The sequence below is a fragment of the Aythya fuligula genome, chromosome 12 (genome assembly GCF_009819795.1).
Source record: "Aythya fuligula isolate bAytFul2 chromosome 12, bAytFul2.pri, whole genome shotgun sequence".
NCBI lineage: Eukaryota > Metazoa > Chordata > Aves > Anseriformes > Anatidae > Aythya > Aythya fuligula.
In genome coordinates, this window is record NC_045570.1 from 11,671,648 (window position 1) to 11,678,085 (window position 6,438).

Sequence of the window (6,438 nt, forward strand, 5' to 3'; positions counted from 1 at the left end):
TCTTCATTACTGTTTGAAATAGTCTGCTACCATCTGACTAAAGCTGAAAAATAACATAATCTCTTTTGTCTTAATCTTCTTGCCCTCCATGCCCTCTCAACAAATCTACCAAGTTAGCTATGAATCATATTGCTTTGCTGATAAATCTGTGATGTCTACAAATAGATTACAGATACGGTTATCTTTCGTTTTTCATAAAGTTGGGTGGATCACTGATAGCAAATACTTTAATCAACTTTCTTTCTCTCATTTTTTTAATGGTTGTGGTTTATGTTTGGAGTATTTTTCAATGCATTAGGATGTAGTGACTAACACCTGTATGCTTTTGGTAGGTATTGAGTAAGTGTTTGTTTCATTTGACACATTTTCAATTCTGAATGCTGAAGTCATATCTAGTACCAAATGGGAATGATGCCATCATTGTTTTCCCAAGAAGCTCCCAAACTTCTGACTGCAATTCTACTCTTTGAGCTGTAGTTCAGCATGAACACAACTACTTGCAAAAATACTAGCTTTAACTGGATTTCTGTTAGGCTCAAACAAGCCCTCTGTGATTGTACGACCATACCTGGTGTCATGAACCCCAGTGTATGAAGAGTTGCCTTAAAATCTGCTTTCTGGTGGCTATTAGCCTTGATATCTGGAAAAGCACATGTGGTGGACGAGGAGGCTATGAGTGCTCTGTTATTTCCCTCCTAGCTCCTTCAAGTGACTTTTGTACGGAAAGCTGTCAGAATTCAACCCCCTTCATCACCTTCAGTTATTATAAAGGTGAATATCAGACATCATACACCTCTCTGAACTAGCATCTTGGAGATATAGACAGATAAACATTAACTGCAGATTATCAATAATGTATCAATATGGCTAGAAACAGGTTTTATTTATATTAGAATACTGTAAACTAAAGCTGTCTTTCCACTGTCAGTGTGATCCACTTTGAACACAACAGATCTTTCTGTTTACCATTTTGCTATATATAAACCTTGTCATGGAAACAGAGATGTTTGTGTGATTTCTTTTTCACTTTATCGCATTAGTCATAGATTTGTGCGTTGGTGGTTTTTTTTTTTTTTTTCGTTACCCTGTTTGTTTTGTAAACCGCTGAGAAATGTCCCACTCCTGTTGTTGTTGTTAATTCTGTGTGCAGCGTGCCAGCAGAATGAGGTGTCACTGAAACACTCTTCCCATCTGAGTAGATGTGTTTCACAGCCAGAAGAGCACGGGGTGTGGTGAGCCGTTCTCAGCAGCCTGAGTCATGTAGCCCAGGAACAGGGCGCCTCCTCCTCCATTGATTTGGCAGCATGTAGCCCTTGTAACATCTCATAGAAAAAGACCTATAAAAATAGGAATAAGCTTGTGGTGCTTGTCCAGAGATGGATGGTTTGGGCTGCACTTCTCCTAGAACTGATCTCTAGAGAGAACTATAAGACTTTTTGTACTTCATTTACTGGATGAAGAGGGTCTTTAGTTGAAGAAAGCTCCAGTTACTTGGTCTTCTTTAAAAACTGGCCCAAGTGCTGTCCTTTGAGAAAAGGCAGGCTGTGACACAGTGCCATCTACACCCACAGTGATGATTCCCCAGTATCAGGCAGAGAATCATTGTCTCCAGTTTCTTTTCTTCTTTACTTTCCTCATCTCATCCAAATTCTGGGCAAAGAATCCCACTTTGCTTATCACATAACATGCACTGGCTGGAGGCACCTTGAAGCATCATGCGTTTCCTCTAGAGTTTTAGCCCTAACTTCATGGCCCTTCACAATTCAGCTGAATCTCCCTGTGCAGTTTGGTAATATCCAGTACAGCTGCATCTGGCAGAAAACCTGTGAATTATTCCTCTGTGTGAAGTATTCTCTATTGTTGATGTGTTGCTTGAAGTCTTAAGAAGTATCCATGTCTTCCAACTACTAGTGATACTGTTCCCTATGTATTTTCTTCCAAAGGGGAGAGCTTGAACAGCCTGTTCTGCAAAACAGCAAGAAACGTCACTGTCTGAAGTGCCCTGGTAACTCGAATGCAGCTCTTGCTTGGACAGTGCAGACTTTGCATGTCCTGTGATCTGAACCAAAAACCTTTAAAACCTGTACTAGAAAAGCTGGTAAAAATACCCTAAGATGTGAAAGGAATTAAATAATTACTGGGAAGTGTTTCTCCGTCGTTGCTTTCTCTGGACCAGCTGAGTTTCTGTTACCTTTTCTTTCTAATTTTGTAATAGGGCATAACTTCTAGAAAATACAGTAGATCCAGGAAAATTGCAGTTTTGAACTTGAGATGATTATCCGTGATCCTAGGGAAGTTTCTGATAAACTCATTCAACTTTTTTTTTTTTTTGATGATGACTGTATTCTTTTTGCGCTGAGCAGGGAATGTATTTCAAGCACTCTCTATTGCTTTGCTGAAAGCTCTGAGCAAATTTGTTACTTAGGAGTTACTCAGATGGGTTTTGTGGTTAAAGCCACCCCCAGGACAGGTGGCGATCCCGTGTAGTGTCCTGGATGTCAGTGAGGAAGTAACTGCTGCTTTCACCTCTACACAGGAGGGCTCCTAGCCCTGGAAGAGCAGCTTATTTCTTTCATGCCTTGAAGCAGTACAAACACAGTGTACTTACGAGGTTGTTGTTGTTGTAGTTGTTTCTAATAGGAATTAGATAGAGCCCTTCATTAGAGTTACCTGCTCTGCTGTTGATTTCCAATCCAACAAAGCAGTCTGTGGCCACTCAATTCCTCTCAGAGACAGGATTCATTTCCAAGATGAGATGTGTTTTGTGGTGGGAGTCAATGAACTTCTAAGGGACACAGTGGCTTTCTCTATAGAATTGTCCCAAATAACTCAATGCTGGGCAAGGAATGCACTGATGTATGAACGTCCATTATGTTGCAGTGTAAATGTGCTGTGTCCTCTTCTTTTTGTGACGCATCAGTAGTCAGTATGTCCTCAGGGAAGAGAATACTGTCCTTGAATGAATGCAGTGAACCATAAAGTCCTACCTGTAGGTTTGTAGAAATTAACTTAGGTAGTGGGTATTGCGAGTCTTCCCACTGAACACTTAAACATCGAGAGTGGGCTTTTTAATGTTCTAGAAGCTATTATTTTTATTTATTTATTTAAGGGAGATTTTTGACATTTAATTAAACCACTGTGCAAGTGTAAATATATGAAGGATTTATTTCTTTGGGGGAAAAAAAAAGAAAAAAGCATCCACTCTTGTGAACTATTTTAGCACTTTTTTTTCCCTCTGAAACCCTGGTTTTGTTCTGGAAAGGAGAGCTATTTTTATGTTCAGAAATCTGCTATTTCTCTTTTAACCATAAGAGATGCAAGCAGTGATCTCAGTTGACTTGAGAGTCAGATGAAAGTGTCCAAAACATGTGCAATGAAATGTTGTGCTAGGAAACAGCTTTCAAAATTTCATCTAATGATGGAAAACAATCTGTCTTGCCAAACCTTTCCCTACATGTTTAACAGGATTTTAGCTTTAAAAGTCTATTTCTTACTGAAAAGCAAAACAGCTGTACTTTGAATGCAAGGTGTTTTCACGTTTTGCTGTTTGGGAGACTTATATCCAAACTCTTCTGCAGTAAATGTAACCACTTGTTATGTTTCTCTGTTTACCAGATGTAGTATTTTTTTTTTCCTACTATTTGAATTTTGGTGATTTCAGTGTTTCAGCGGAGGCATATCAGTACCTGAAAATGGTCATGTAAACGTGAAAGTTGGATAAAAGACTTAAAGTTTCACCTGGTTTTTATGCAAGGTAGTAATTTGCTCATAAGAAGGTACACTTTAGGAAAATATGGAGAGAATGTGTTATTATTATTATTATTTTTATCACAATGTACTTATTTGCATGGATAAAAAAGTATCAACAGTGTCGAAGGCACAGTGAGTCTGTGTCTGGTAGTGTCCCTTTGTGCAGAAAATATACCTGCTGCACTGGTTCAGAGGTTACCATTAGTTCATGATGAGTTCCATGGTAAAAGGCTCTTCCCAGCATTAAAACAAAGATTTTTGCACAAACTTTGCTTGTGCATTTTGTGGATTTGCTTTGTGCATTGTGGATTTTATCTAGTGATTCCCCATGTTCAGCAACTCATGAATTTGCTAGTCTCGTAAGTGTCATAAATATTCTGCTCTGTGCTTTTGTTTTCAAGACAATAACTTCTCACACAGGACAACCACAGGGAATAAGGAGAGCAGATAAATGCTAAGATTAGAGATTGTCAGGCATTTCTTGGCTGAACAAAATCTAATTGAAATGTATTACTGTGCCAGAACATGCCTGGGACAAGTGAGATAGGGGAAGAAGCACTAGCAGAAAAAGGATTGCTTGTACTTGGGATATGAGAAACCAAGTACATGCAATGTCTGAGTCAAAGCAGAGATTTTTCACTCCAGGTCACTGAAGTTTGGCAAGATCAGATTTGAACATGGGGATCTCACCTCTCAGTGAAGTCCCCAGCATCTGCTGTTTTGTGCATTGTGATGGCCATTCCTGTTTGTGGAGAGGATTTGTGCCAGAATATCTGTACTCTGTAGGACTTGTGTTCCATGTGCTGTGGCATCAGAGAAAAAGAAAACAAACAAACAACGAGATAAAGATCTTTGTAGTTGCCACAGAAGAGGCTTTCTGTCCTTGATTTATTCTGGTTAGGGTTGAGTTGAACTGATCAGTAGATCTAGAGATGGCTTTGAGAGTTTTGAGAGTGATCTCAGTAGGAGTAAATGCTGCTCACCTGCTCTTCGGGAACTACTGGCTGGAGTAGTCTTGGTTGTTCTTCTGCCTGTGTGCAAGCGTACTTCTTTCCTGCAAGCCATGTAATCCTTCCAGTAACTGCCACTGGAAACTTCAAGGAAGAAATGTTTTTCCTCCTTGCTGGGAAATGAGTGAGATAGGGATTATTGTGCTAACGGTTTTCCAATAGACTGAACCTGAAGCTATGGAAGGGACAAGAATTAATGCAAGACAGACAATAAGGAAAATAGATGTTAAATAATAGCAACAAATTTTGTACAGAAGATAAATTTGTGGTTTGTCTCAACTGTGCCTTGAAAGACTTTGTCAGCTGTCCTTAATTGAGGAAAACAGTGGTGTGGAATTATAACAAAAATGTACCAACAACTAACTGTAGCTAAAAACTGTCCCAGATAAGCAGCCCAGAAGTGTTCGCCCCAGGCACTCCCTTACTATTTGCTTATTTTTTGGTTCACTGAGATGAATCACTTCTAGTAGCCTGAAGTTGTACCTTACTTGTAAGTTAGAGTAAATGCACTTATTACCCAGCCAGTTTTGAAGACTTGATTAAGGATGTAAGTGGGGTGACATTATGCTTTGCTGGTAGTGAAGGGACAGCTTGCAGGTAATGGTAGTGTCATTTGACTTCCGCAAGACACTGCTCTCTGAATCCTGGTATTTAGGAATGGAGCAGCAGGAGTATGGTGGTGCCTAAAGCCACCACCCTGTGGAAATATGGATCAAGGCTTTGCTGTACAGAAATTTCCTGTGAGTCTTGCTTCTAACATTTCCTAATAACATTAAAATTGTGTTGACATACTGGAAATCCCTCCTCCTTAACTATCTGCTGTGTGATTCTCACATATGCTGTTTGAGGGTCTCTGCTAATGGGGAAGGAGATCTTGACTTTGGTTAATCTTCACAGAAACTTTGAGGCTTGCTAAAGTACAGTCCTTATGTCACCTCGACTGACTTTCTTCTTTTAAGAGGTATGTTTTCAGGAAGAGATGTCCAGGACAAAATGTCCTCTTGGTTGTCTCACAAGCGTTGCTTTGATACTGTTGTGGAAAGTATAGACCTTGTGTTTGAATTCTGTAAGGAAAAATCACACAGACTTTGTGTTGTAGTTCAGTTTGTTCAGAAACCATCTCTTATGTTTACTAACTAGAAGGTCTCTGCTATACAGGGTTGGTTTTATAAAAGTATTAAATATTACATGTTTACACATTCGCAGGTGTGTTTTTTTTCCCCCTCCACAGACATCTGTTTCTAAACGTTTCTCTAGTGTCCATCACCACAGAGTCAAAACAGCACACAGACGTAAACAAATTATTTCTTGTGATACTGGCAGATGGATACTACTATTTCAGCTCAGTGGATAGGTTTCTTAGGATTAAGCAAGTTGCTCAAAGAAAGACAGTGAGAGAAGGCAGAAGCGTTATGTGTTGTGCTTGCACCCTCACTCCAGGCAGAGTGAGGCACAAATGAGCTATCTGTTCAGCTGTCGGGAACCCGCTCTGCTGTATGGCACTGTCTCCCTTCAAAACTTTAAAATATGTTAGAAGGCTAGACATCCATGGTATCCACAAAAAGACTTGGAAACAAATGTCTCTGTGTGCTTTGAGCCGTACTTATTTTAGAAATCTCAGCTTTGGAAACTTGTTTTGCGCAATTAGAGAAAGGCTCAGGTTTCAAAATGCAGCTCT